The sequence below is a fragment of the Oncorhynchus clarkii genome, chromosome 23 (genome assembly GCF_045791955.1).
Source record: "Oncorhynchus clarkii lewisi isolate Uvic-CL-2024 chromosome 23, UVic_Ocla_1.0, whole genome shotgun sequence".
Classification (NCBI taxonomy): Eukaryota; Metazoa; Chordata; class Actinopteri; order Salmoniformes; family Salmonidae; genus Oncorhynchus; species Oncorhynchus clarkii.
In genome coordinates, this window is record NC_092169.1 from 27,899,264 (window position 1) to 27,913,541 (window position 14,278).

General features: G+C 42.5%; 1 pseudogene; it reads right to left on the reverse strand.

The window, feature by feature from the left end:
- The window catches only part of LOC139381110 (1-acyl-sn-glycerol-3-phosphate acyltransferase epsilon-like), a 60,157-nt pseudogene extending 47,410 nt beyond the window's left edge, over nucleotides 1–12,747 (reverse strand).
- Between the last annotated feature and the right edge of the window lie 1,531 nt (nucleotides 12,748–14,278).

Sequence of the window (14,278 nt, forward strand, 5' to 3'; positions counted from 1 at the left end):
AAATTGATTCAATTGTTTTTCCTCATCGATCTACACACAATACCCCATAATGACAAAGCAAATTTATAAAAAATGTAAAAGACATTTTTAATTTACAAGACCCTTAAGTCAGGATTTTGTTGAAGTAACTTTGGCAGCGATTACAGCTGGCACACCTGTATTTGGGGAGTTTCTCCCATTCTTCTCTATAGATCCTCTCAAGCTCTGTCAGGTTAGATGTGGAGCGTTGCGGCACATCCATTTTCAGGTCTCTCCAGAAATGTTCCATCGGGTTCATGTCCAGGCTCTGGCTGGGCCACTCAAGGACATTCAGAAACTTGTCCCGAAGCCACTCCTGCGTTGTCTTGGCTGTGTGCTTAGGGTCGTGCTGGTAGGTGAACCTTCGCCCCAGTCTAAGATCCTGAGCGCTGTGGAGCAGGTTTTTAATCAAGGATCTCTAATTTGCGCCGTTCATCTTTCCCTCGATCCTGACTAGTCTCCCAGTCCCTGCAGCTGAAAAACATCCCCATAGCATGCAGCCGCCATCATCATCATGCTTTACCATAGGGATGGTGTCAGGTTTCCTCCAGACGTGATGCTTGCCATTCAGGCCAAATCGTGCTTTCAGACCAGAGAATTTTGTTTCTTATGGTCTGAGTCATTTAGGTACCTTTTGGTAAACTCCAAGTGGGCTGTCATGTGCCTTTTACTGAAGAGTGGCTTCCATCTGGCCACTCTACCACAAAGGCCTGATTGGTGGAATGCTGCAAAGATGGGAGAATTTCCAGAAGGACAACTATCTCCACAGAGGAATTCTGGAGTCCTGTCAGTGGCCATCGGGTTCTTGGTCACCTCCACCAATTGCTCAGTTTGACTAGGCGGCCAGCTCTAGGAAGAGTCTTGGTGGTTCCAAACTTCTTCCATGTAAGAGTGATGAAGGCCCCTGTATTCTTGGGGCCCTTCAATGCTGCAGACATTATTGGGTTCCCTTCCCCAGATCTGTGCCGACACTATCCTGTCTTGGTGCTCTATGGACAATTCCTTTTTGCATTGACATGTGTTAAGCTCGCTTGGACTCTGGAGTAGTGGAAACGCATTCTCTGGAGTTTTGAATCACGCTTCACCATCCGGCAGTCCGATGGACGAATCTGGGTTTGGCAGGTGCCAGGAGAAGGCTACCTGCCCTAATGCATAGTGCAAAATGTAAAGTTTGGGTCGAGCTAGGCCCCTTAGTTCCAGTGAAAGGAAATCTTACGCTATAGCATACAATGACATAGTAGACAATTCTGTGCTTCAAACGTTGTGGAAACAGTTTGGGGAAGGCCCTTTCCTGTTTCAGCATGACAACGCCCCATGCACAAAAGCGAGGCCCATAAAGAAATTGTTTGTAGAGATCGGTGTGGAAGAACTTGACTGGCCTGCACTGAGGCCTGACCTCAACCCCTTCTTAAACCCTGGGGATGAATTGGAAAGCCAAATGCGACCCAGGCCTGATCTCCCAACATCAGTGCCCAACCTCACTAATGCTCGTGGCTGAAGGGAAGCAAGTCCCTGCAGCAATGTTCCAACATCTAAGTGGAAAGCCTACCTAGAAGAGTGGAGGCTGTTTTAGCAGCAAAGGGGCACCAACTCCATATTAATGTCCATGATTTCTTAATGAGATGATCGACAAGCAGGTGTCCACATACCTTTTGTCATGTAGTGTAAGTAGTTTGGAGGTGCATTTTCAAAAAGGCACAGTAGAAATGCTTTTAGTACATAAGATAGAAGTTGTAATACTTTAAGTAAAATCAATTGATTCATGTATTTGAAAGTCTTTTAATTGAGTCTTTAATAGGGATGAATGCTATTATCGCTTATGTGATGCAAGTATGTTTGGAGGGGTGCATTTCCAAAATAGTAAAGTAAGCATGCTTCTAGTGCATAACATATAGTGGAGTAGTTGGAACCCTGACCTGTTCACTGGATGTGCTACTTTGTCCCGGACCTGCCGTTTCTACCTCTCTCTACCTCTGAATGCTCAGCTATGAAAAGCCAACTGACATTTACTCCCGAGGTGCTGACCTGTTGCACCCTCTTTAACCACTGGTATTATTATTATTATTATTATCATCATTATTTGACCCTGCTAGTCATCTATGAATGTTAGAAAATCTTGAAGAATGAGCTGGCCTTAATGGCCATGTACTCTTATAATCTCCACTCCGCCAAGTCAGAAGAGGACTGGCCACTCCTCGGAGCCTGGTTTTGCGCTGTCTTCCTAGGTTCCTGCCTTTCTATGGGAGTTTTTCCTAGCCACTGCTTCTACATAGGCATTACTTGCTCTTTGGGGTTTAAGGATGGGTATCTATCCATATAAGCATTCAAATATTATACATGATGATATTTGACAATAAGATATGATTAGAAATGCCAATTGTGGCTATACTAAGCCGAATATGATTTTAAATCAGACCCGTGCCTTTATAAAGTAGTTTGAGGTTTCTTTGTAGCAAGACTATTCCTGACCTAACTTATGTCATGACATCCAATTGTAATCATAGTTAAGTGCAATCTCAATCACTAAAGATAGTCTAACCGAACTACCGCGTGTTGTTTACAAAGCGAAACAAAATAAGGGTGAATAAAGTACCGAGGTAAAGACAGTTTCAGGTTGGATATTCGAAAGATATTCGCCTGTAGTTTTCCTTACGTCCACCAACAGCAGTTAGGGACCGTCAACATAGTGACAAATCACATTTTTCAAATGTCAATAGCTCTTTAACCATTACTCCAAACACTTTCAAAACTGTTTGAAGCTAACCCGATGGCATAGACACACATTGCACACCCTTTAGTTTGTCCAATTTTTCAAAATGTAGAATTTCAATAGCTCCTTGGTCATGTGACCAAGCGACTTCAAACAAGGTTCAGAATGTCCACTCAGTGGGCCTGCACATTGCACACCCTTTAGTTTGTCCATTTCTATCTCACATGGTTTTCCAATCAATTTTCAAAATTTTGAATTCCAAATAGCTCCTTGGTCATGTGACCTACTGACCTCAAACAAGGTTCAGAATGTCCACTGACTAACCCTTCATATTGCACACTGATGTTTGTCTACTTTCATCTCATGCTATTATACTTAAATCTGTATGCTTTGCAGGCCTTCATTATACATGGGTGTTCAAAAAAATTTAAAAAAACTTAAGTCAACAAATGTTTCATCCTCGCAATAACTATCGTTCACATGGACACTGAAAAGATCCGCAAATGGCTGTATGTGGAATGGATCAAGGACACGAGAGGTGCTTAAAGGAAGGCGCTCAGGTAGGCCTCATGAAAAACTGTTTCATATGCTCTTTTTAATCACAGTAATAGGCAGTGATTTGTCAGTCACAGTGAGCTTGATAATGTGAAAGAATCCTTTTTATAGCATCACTTTTATGTACTGTACATTAAGACAAATCCTTCTACGTTGAGAATTAGAACGCAGTTTACATAACCTGATAATGACTTGATATTTGAGTGCATTCACAACAAGCCACCTGCAGACAACTTAGAAAATGCAATATTGTATTTGAGGGTTAGTTTCTCTGATATAAATAGTTATGATGCATGGCCTACTATTTCTAACTGGGAAAATATAAATCGTACATCTTAAGTGAGTAAAATCCTTTTTCCAAAATTGATTTAGGTACATTTTTGTGAAGAGGTATGAGGGTTGTGATACGGGTCAATTAATAATAAAATAATTTAAAGGATCAATACATTCTATATTGCTTCCCCAGTATCTGTATGAACCATCAGGCCAAGTGTTTTTGGTTGACCCTGCTGGACAGAAAGAGAAGGAGGAATCGGAACACGTTGCATTCAAATTCAGGTCTTAGTTATTCCATTGTACTGGATCTAATACATATTAGCATTTTACATACATTCATAAGTGTAATACATTTTTATGACATACTGTGAAAAACTCTTGGCTGCTGGCTCTGTCACTTTCAGACAAGCGCAGAGCAGTCTTGAACCACAGGGGTTCTCTGCAAAGAGAGAGTAATCCAAAAGGCACAGACACACCCCTTGACTTTCAATTGGCACTGTTGACCTGTATGTATTCTCTCCTGATTGGCTCTGTGGTGCAGTCTGGCAGTCTGACTAAAGTGCCAGAGGTATGAGGAGATACATCCTCCTCTGTATTTATGGGAACAAATACTTCCTAACACTTTGGATCCTATTCTTGAACAGTTAGAAGACACAATGCAAATAAAAATGTATTACTAATTGCTGTCCATGAGTAACCCCAACCTTGTGGGTCTAAGGGGTTTGGGCCAATAAAGTGCCAACTCAATTCTACCACTGACTAGTCTCATGCCCCTATGAACAGGGACACAGGGCAATAGTTTTTAATCTAAACCAGACCTTTTTTACTGGAGTACACCAACCCCAAATTGGGGCTCTTTTCTTGACACATAGTAGCAGTTTACCAGATAAGTCAAGAAGAACAAAAAGTATTTTGTTGTAAGGGTGTATTACATCCTGTGCTGGCCCCATTGTCATATCCATTCTGGATTCTGAGTGATAAAATCATAGCTGAAAAATGATTTTATGTAAGTGTATACATTTTCCGCCAAGACAGAACTGCCAAAGGGGGTGGAGTTGCAATCTATTGCAGAGACAGCCTGCAGAGTTCTGTCATGCTATCCAGGTCTGTGCCCAAACAGTTCGAGCTTCTACTTTTAAAAATCCACCTTTCCAGAAATAAGTCTCTCACTGTTGCTACTTGTTACAGACCCCCCTCAGCCCCCAGGACACCATATGTGAATTAATTGCCCCCCATTTATCTTCAGAGTTTGTTATGTTAGGTGACCTAAACTGGGACATGATTAACACCTCGGCCGTCCTACAATCTAAACTAGATGCCCTCAATCTCACTCAAATTATCATGGAACCTACCAGGTACAACCCCAAATTCATAAACTCGGGCACCCTCATAGATATCATCCTAACCAACCTGCCCTCTAAATACACCACCGCTGTCTTCAACCAGGATCTCAGCGATCACTGCCTCATGTCCTGTGTCAGTAATGGGTCCGGTGTCAAACAACCACCCCTCGTCACAGTCAAAAGCTCCCTAAAACACTTCAGCGAGCAGGGCTTTCTAATCGACCTGGCCCGGGTATCCTGGAAAGATATTGACCTCATTCCATCAGTAGAGGATGCCTGGTTATTCTTTAAAAGTGCTTTCCTCACCACCTTAAATAAGCATGCCCCATTAAAAAAAAATGTAAACCCAGGAATAGATATAGCCCTTGGTTCACTCCAGACCGGACAGCCCTTGACCAGCACAAAAACATAATGTGGCGTACTGCATTAGCATCGAAAAGCCCTCACGATATGCAACTTTTCAGAGAAGTTAGGAACCAATATACACATGCAGTTAGGGAAGCTAAGGCTAGCTTTTCAAACAGAAATGTACATCCTGTAGCACAAACTCCAAAAAGATCTGGGATACGAAAGTCCATGGAAAATAAAAGCACCTCCTCCCAGCTGCCCACTGCACTGAGGCTAGGAAACACTGTCACCACCGATAAATCTACAATTATCGAGAATTTCAATAAGCATTTTTCTAAGGCTGGGCTTGATTTCCACCTGGCTACACCTACCCCGGTCAACAGCTCTGCACCCCCCACAGCAACTCGCCCAAACTCCCCCCATTTCTCCTTCACCCAAATCCATATAGCTGATGTTCTGAAAGATCTGCAAAATCTGGACACCTACAAATCAGCTGGGCTAGACAATCAGGACCCTCTTTCTAAAATTATCCGTCGCAATTGCTGCAACCCCTATTACTAGCCTGTTCAACCTCTTTCGTATCGTCTGAGATCCCCAAAGATTGGAAAGCTGCAGCGGTCATCCCCCTCTTCAAAGGGGGAGACACTCTAGACTCAAACTGTTACAGACCTATATCTATCCTACCCTGCCTTTCTAAGGTCTTCGAAAGCAAAGTTAAACAGATCACCGACCATTTCGAATCCCACTGTACCTTCTCCGCTATGCTATGGTTTCCAAGCTGGTCATGCGTGCACCTCAGCCACGCTCAAGATCTTAAACTATATCATAATCGCCATCGACAAAGGACAATACTGTGCAGCCGTATACATCGACCAGGCCAAGGCTTTCGAATCTGTCAATCATAGCATTCTTATCGGCAGACTGAACAGCCTTAGTTTCTCAAATGATTGCCTCGCCTGGTTCACCAACTACTTCTCAGACAGAGTTCAGTGTGTCAAATGGGAGTGCCTGTTGTCCGGACCTCTGCCAGTCTCTGGGGATGCCACAGGGTTCAATTCTCAGGCCGACTATCTTCTCTGTATACATCAGACACATCGTTGGCCCAGAACAAACTTTATTTGACTATGTAAACTGGAAACCACATATCGTGAGGCTGCATTCATTGTAGCTGGGGATTTTAACAAGGCTAATCTGAAAACAAGACTCCCTAAATTATATCAGCATATCAATTGCGCAACCGGTGCTGATAAAACCCTGGATCATTGTTATTCTTACTTCTACGACGCATATAAGGCCCTCCTCCCCTGCACTCCTTTCGGAAAAGCTGACCACGACTCCATTTTGTTGCTTACAGCCTACAGGCAGAGACTAAAACAAGAAGCTCCCGCGCTCAGGCCTGTTCAACACTGGTCCGACCAATCTGATTCCACGCTTCAAGACTGATTCGGTGAGCGAGTTCATTAGAAAGTGCATCGGCGATGTTATACCCACAGCAACGATTAAAACATTGCCAAACCAGAAACAGTGGATTGATGGCAGCATTTGTGCAAAACTGAAAGCGCGAACCACTGCTTTTAACCAGGGCAAGGTGACCGGAAACATGACCGAATACAAACAGTATCTTTTCCCTCCGCAAGGCAATCAAACAAGCTAAGCGTCAGTAAAGAGACAAAGTAGAGTCGCAATTCAACAGCTCAGACACAAGAGGTATGTGGCAGGTTCTACAGTCAATCGCGGATTACAAAAAGAAAACCAGCCCCGTCGCGGACCAGAATGTCTTGCTCCCAGACAGACTAAATAACTTTTTTGCTCGCTTTGAGGACAATACGGCCCGCTACCAAAACCTGAGGACTCTCCTTCACTGCAGCCAACATGAGTAAAACATTTAAACGTGTTAACCCTCGCAAGGCTGCAGGCCCAGACGGCATCACCAGCCGCGTCCTCAGAGCATGCGCAGACCAGCTGGCCGGTGTGTTTACGGACATATTCAATCAATCCTTATCCCAGTCTGCTGTTCCCACATGCTTCAAGAGGGCCACCATTGTTCCTGTTCCCAAGAAAGCTAAGGTAACTGAGCTAAATGACTACCGCCCCGTAGCAACCACTTCCGTCATCATGAAGTGCTTTGAGAGGCTAGTGTCGTGTCTTTGGCTATGCCGGATTAAGTGATATTACATGCTATTCTATAAAATAATTTATCCGCAATTAATATCACCCGATTGAGCTAATCATGTAAATGTAATTAACTAGAGAGTTGGGCACCACAAAATAATATTTAAAGAACTGTTATCTTCCGAATAAACTCTTAAAGACCTAGTAATATTTTACATCAATAGCAGTCAACATTAATCTTCATCTTACTTCAGTCTCATCTGAAAGTTGTAAATTCTTGGTTATCTGCAAGAACCCTGGCTAACAATTTGAATCAGCAATAAAAAAAAATAGGTATTTAGTAAATATCTGATCAAACCCAACTAATCACACATATACATAATTAAGTCATAACTTGATTACAAATTACATCAAAGGAAAACGTCCCTAGCGGGCAGAACAGATATGACAGCTTGTTACACAAAGGAAAAGGGGCTGGGTTGAGTGAAAGAGCAGGAGACTGAGGAACAAAGGAACAAATCTGTGCTATCGGAAATACAGTGCTATCGTAAATGCATTCTAAATTACCGGCCATTTGGAAAAGGAAAATGCAATAAATATTTACTCTGAGCTGCGCTTCAGTAGGTTGGTGGTAGATGGAAGACCGAGTTGCCAAACCGAGTCCTTTGAAGAATGTCTCTGGTGGTCAATTGGATATGTTGTAGTAACGTTGTTGTGTGGTAGATGGGATACTCTGTCTGTTCCTTCCTAAGCTGCGTTTGCAGCTGCGGTTGCTAACTCAACGGCTAGGAGGTATCACTTCTGTCGCGAATAAGAGTTCAAAGTTCATACCATTCGCAACCAAAGCTCATGCGGATGTTGGCTTCATTCTGTAGTTATTATCTGAACCATTCTGACATCGGGCCGTCGTCCTCACATCCTCGGAACAGGAAGTTATGTTGACATCAAGGCTTTATATAGGAAGGGAGAAGAGGGCGTGTTTGAAAAGTTTTATAACCCATGTCCCTTCACAGAGGCGGGTCACTGATTGAGCAGCACTATCTTATGAAAATCCAAATCTCTCATTTTAGAAGCTAAAATCACATCTCATCACAAATAATTTCATATTCAAACATTTAAATTGAACAACAATTCCATGTGAATCCGATAACTCTGTCATCTTATCATTGATGAGAATGTCTCAGATGATAATCGAACTGACATCATATTCATTAAGTACCACCGCATATGTTCAATTGTTCGGTTTACCAGAATATAGTTCCTTATCCCCCACCTACTGATGTTCCCAGAATCTCTATGTTATTAAAAAAAAAAACTTGGTTATATTTTTTTTAATGTATCCTCAGTAGGGTAGAGAGAAGAAAGGGGGGAGAGGTATTTATGACTCGAATAAACCTATCCCCCAGGCCAACATCATGACACTAGTCAAGGACCATATCACCTCCACCCTACCCCCTAGACCCACTCCAATATGCTTACCGCCCCAATAGGTCCACAGACGACGCAATCGCAACCCCACTGCCATAACCCATCTGGACAAGAGGAATACCTGTGAGAATGCTGTTCATAGACTACAGCTCAGCATTTAACACCAAAGTACCCTCCAAACTCGTCATCAAGCCCGAGACCTGTGCAACTGGGTACTGGACTTCCTGACGGGCCGCCCCCAGGTGGTGAGGGTAGGTAACAACATCTCCACCCCGCTGATCCTCAACACTGTGGCCCCACAAGGGTGCGTTCTGAGCCCTCTCATGTACTCCCTGTTCACCCACGACTGCGTGGCCATGCACACCTCCAACAATCATCAAGTTTTGTGGACGACACAACAGTGCTAGGCTTGATTACCAACAACGGCGAGACGGCCTACAGGGAGGAGGTGAGGGCCCTCGGAGTGTGGTGTCAGGAAAATAACCTCACACTCAACGTCAACAAAACTAAGGAGATTATTGTGGACTTCAGGAAACTGTAGTGGAGAGGGTAGTACGTTAAGTTCCTCTGCGTACACATCACGGACAAACTGAATTGGTCCCACACAGACAGCGTCTGCGCCTTCTTCACGACGCTGTCTGTGTGGCTGGACCAATTCAGTTTGTCCGTGATGTGTACGCAGAGGAACTTAACTTACTACCCTCTCCACTACAGTTCCGTCAATGAGGATAGGGGGGTGCTCCCTCTGCTGTTTCCTGAAGTCCACAATCATCTCCTTTGTTTTGTTGACATTGAGTGTGAGGTTATTTTCCTGACACCACACTCCGAGGGCCATCACCTCCTCCCTGTAGGCCGTCTCGTCGTTGTTGGTAATCAAGCCTACCACTGTAGTCGTCCGCAAACTTGATTCAGTTCATTTGCATGGCAAAGAGGGACTTTGCAATTCATCTGATCACTCTTCATAACATTCTGGAGTATATGCAAATTGCCATCATACAAACTGAGGCAGCAGACTAAAAATGTATGTGTGTCATTCTCAACTTTTGGCCACGACTGTACATTTATTCACTCTGTGATAGGGTTGGATCCTATATGCTACTTTTACTGTCCTGTAAATGGTTCAGTGCCTATAATTTAGGTTGCGTGTAGAACGGGGCATAAAGGAAATGACCTCTGCTTATAAACTACTAGATTTTAGTGATAAGGAAAACAGCATACAAATGTGGCTTGTGTATTCATTTGCCTATAACTAATCATAATTCCATTATTTTTACATAAAAAAAAAAAAGAGAATACTTCAAAGTGACAAGATCCTGCCATGGAAAAGACAACTGGGCAGAAAAAGTGTAAAGGAGGGGAAATAACTCACACCATGCAGCAGGACACCTTCCGCTGTGGGGTCTTTTGAAAGGTTTGATAGTTATATTTCCAATAATGAATGGTTAGCTGTTGTGACAATTAGGTAAAACATTTTTTTTTTGGTGTAGATGGCCAAGGAAGTTGCACAGAACTTCCAACATCCCCACCCAAATTGATATGGAACCTTCAAAAACACATGGAGCAACTGCGAAAAGAAATGGCTGAGGATATACAAAAAATGTCTGGTATGTAATGACATTTAATTCAAAGTAAATTCTTTATTTTTATGTAGTTGTGTGGGACAGCCATATGTTCAGTTCATGTCTATAATTTCAGAGTTCAACAAAGCCAACAACTGCTTCATGTGTGCCACTGATAAAGAACCTGGATGTGGCCCAAAGACTGACTGGGTTAGTAACTTAATTTAACATGTTTATAATCTTTGACAATCGTGACGGCATGTAAGACAATTTATGGCTAACATTTGATATTATTTATAACGTGTTTTGTTTTGATTGAATGTTTTGCATGCCAACTGAGGCTCCATGTGCTGTGCTTAGGAATGAAGACAAGAGTTCAACAGATTAAAGAACAAACTGGAAGTGCAGTCTTTGTTGTTGAAAATGTATGCTATACCCCATCCACACTGAAGAGGCTCTGAAATGTACATCAACCAGGAATAAAGAGAAAGTGAACACTGTGAAATGTTTCATACTTAATTGAAGTTAAGTGTCTGTTGACATGCTGGAAAAGATTAAAGGTCTACAATTTGTTTAATGTGTCAATATTATATTTGTATTAATTGATTTACTGGCCACAATTACTGTGGTTACATGTTCAGTATATGTCTTGACCAGCAAACCCACTGCAGTCTACCTCACTAGCTCACTCTCTATCCCTGCTTTGGACAATTAATAGCATGACTCTCGTACTTTGCCCTTTTCCTTTATGGTTGATATTAACGACGAAAGGAGATATTATCCGTCTCTCTCCTATTGTGTACCACTGTTAAATACTGTGGAAAAATATAAAAACAGGGTACTTAGAATAACCAATTATTGTAGATAAATATTAAAGAAAAGGGTAAACACAACACTGACTGAACCCCCTAATTGTCAAACTAATAATAATAATAATATACAACAATATAGAAGATGCATGACTAGACGTTTTGCAATATGGGTGTATATCCACTGCATGCTTCTTAGGTGTGTAATTGACATGACCAAGGAGCTAATGCAAATTTTAAACTACGAAAAATGTACATTACACCGCGTGATTTTACAGTACACAAACAAGAGTGTGCAATATAGAAGGGTAGTCAGCGGACATTAGGTCACATGACCAAGGAGCTATTGAAATTCTACATTTCGAAAAATTCATGTAAAACCATGTGAGATAAAAATTGATAAACTAAAGGGTGTGCAATATAGAAGAGTAGTAAGTGGACATTCTGAACTTTGTTTGAAGTAAGTATTTCACATGACCAAGGAGCTATTGAAATTTGAATGTAAAAAAGTTTGTACTTTGTTCACGCTCCCTAACTAATTCAACTAGGAATTAAAATCGCTGCTCACATTTCCACATGCTTATTAGCTTTGGAAAGCAAATGAATGTCTACATCGTGAAAATAAGACCTGTGCAATGTTGTGCGCAACTTTTCCAACATCATGACACTTATTTGGAGCCTTTGGCTCAAGTGGTTTGAAAGCGCGATTATCCGTCGAATATCGAACTTGAAACTGTTTTTTTACCTCGGTGAATAAAGTCGATACAAATTCACCTCACTTTTTGAATCAAGTAACTGGGTGTAAACATCACGTCATCATACAATTCACTGGCAACACTAAATATGTTCAGAAGAGGTTCATAGATCGGAGATTCTCTCCTTTCAAGCATATTCCGCGTGATACCATAATGTGCAGTGTATGCGCGCACTTAATTCTACAGCTCGAATGGCTTGACCGATCATTTTCAGGATAGGTTGACTGCAGTGAGGATTCCCCACGTGTAATCAGCTATCGTATAGCAAGCCAGGGGGCAATACAGGTTGCATGCAATTCCATTTAGGACCTAACAGTTTAATGTGAGTGTTTAAAATGAAATGCAGGCCTACTCACCTCCACCCCGGTATAGTTTTCGAAGAAAAATAGGACGAGGCTCTGGTATATGTTATAGAGGTGGTCGTCCATCCTGCGGTATAGTCTTGATGGGAGGACAGCGGTAAGCACACGACATGCACCCCATGACAGCACATAAACCGGAGCTGTGCCTAGCATTACCACTGCAGGAAACCAGTACCGCAACGAGTATGTGTGCACAACCAGGGAGAGCAGCATTCTGTACTACTGCACACTTAACACCACATGTCAACGTTATGAATATCGTAACATCTCAATGTAACAACCAGCAAACGACATCAAATCTCCGATAGCCAGCTAACTTTACCTAGCTTGCGAAGCTGATTTACTTTGCGGCTAAACACTGTTCAACCGGCACAATAACCAAACGAATGGTTTCGTACAAAACCACGGTTAAAACAGCAGTGGTAAATCATTACTACATGCTTAGCATTTAAATTCTCCTCGGTCAACAGTGAAGTTTTAGTTCAAAAACTACCTCTACCAAAGTCACACACAAGCCTCCTCATGGACTCAATGGGGAAATCTCAATCACATTCTCCTCGCCTCCTCAAAACCCATTGGAGGAGTAGGTCGGAGGGGCAGGACTTCTGGCTCTCTCATCCAATGTGGTTTGAGGAGGAGGGAAGAAGCAATTGCGATTGGTCCGTGCTATCCGGTATCATTGGAACGTCTCTACTTCACTAAAGTTAACATTTTAAATGCAATTTTAAATTAATAAAGTAGGGGTTAAGGTCGGGACATCCCAATGATCCCGCATAGCATTGGGTATTGAAATTGTCTTGACCAGCAAACCCACTGCATTAATAATGATTAATGATATCTGGGGTCCTTGGGGCTTCTATACCCTAAACGTCACCCGTACCTGGGTAATCCGTACCACGCTGCAGTAGAGAACGACCAGTTGAAACACCGGAAGGGTTGTAGGACGCTGCCAGCATCGCTACTTCCCTTTAAATACGTATTTCATTGCTTGAAGCCACACCCGCCAAACGTACTTCAAACGTCTTGTTTACACTGACAGGGTTTTGGTACACCAGAAGTACATTACACATGATCACACCGACAGCATCATTGCATTTTTGTACACTAGTACATTCCTTTCCAATGGAATGCTGAGTTTGCCTTGCAGCATTGTGTTGCAGAGGCAGTTGCAGTATGTTCTGTGATGCATATGTTGGATTTATATATTTTTTTGCATCAAACTATGCATAGAAATGGTAGCAGACGTGAATGTTGAACTTCTGTTGCAGGCATATCCAGGTGATGCTGCATACTATTTTGCGCAAAGACACAGTAGGTGTGATCAAGGTGTTTGCCTTCCAGCATTGAGTTGCAGAGGCAGGTGCAGTGCATTCTGTGTGGCACTTACCTTGTATTTATCAAATTGTATGCTGTAGCCAGCTTGCTGTTGCGTACCAATTTGCGCAATGATGCTGTAGGTGTGATCAAGGTGAAAGTCTGTTCAAGAAAGTACAAGAACGTTTTGGGGAAACTTGTCATTCAGTACAAACCCGTTCCGCAAAGTAGCAAACTGAACGCACCTCTAGTGTCATGTCAGATGGCGTCACTCCTATGCTACGCTCGTCCCTCATCATTATCATGCACTACTCGAAACGAGGAAACTCAGAAATGTCCGACTTGCTAACTGGTTGAAGGTAGCAGTGGCACCTGTATAACTACAAATATTTGGCAAGTCGCAAATGTCCCTTTCCTAGTTCCAACTACCACATAAATGCGGAATCAGTGTAGACTGAGGTCATGCTATCTGACTGAAGACAATGACCCTAAACCCTACCCTTACGCCTCGATCACACCTAGTCTTTAGCGCAAAATGGTACGCAGCATCACCTGGATATGTGTGCAACATAAATCCAACATTCACCTTCTGCTACAATTTCTGTCAAGCTGCCGAATTATTCAATTTGATGCATACTTCGATAACATCCAACATATGCACCACACAGAACGCACTGCAGCTGCCTCTG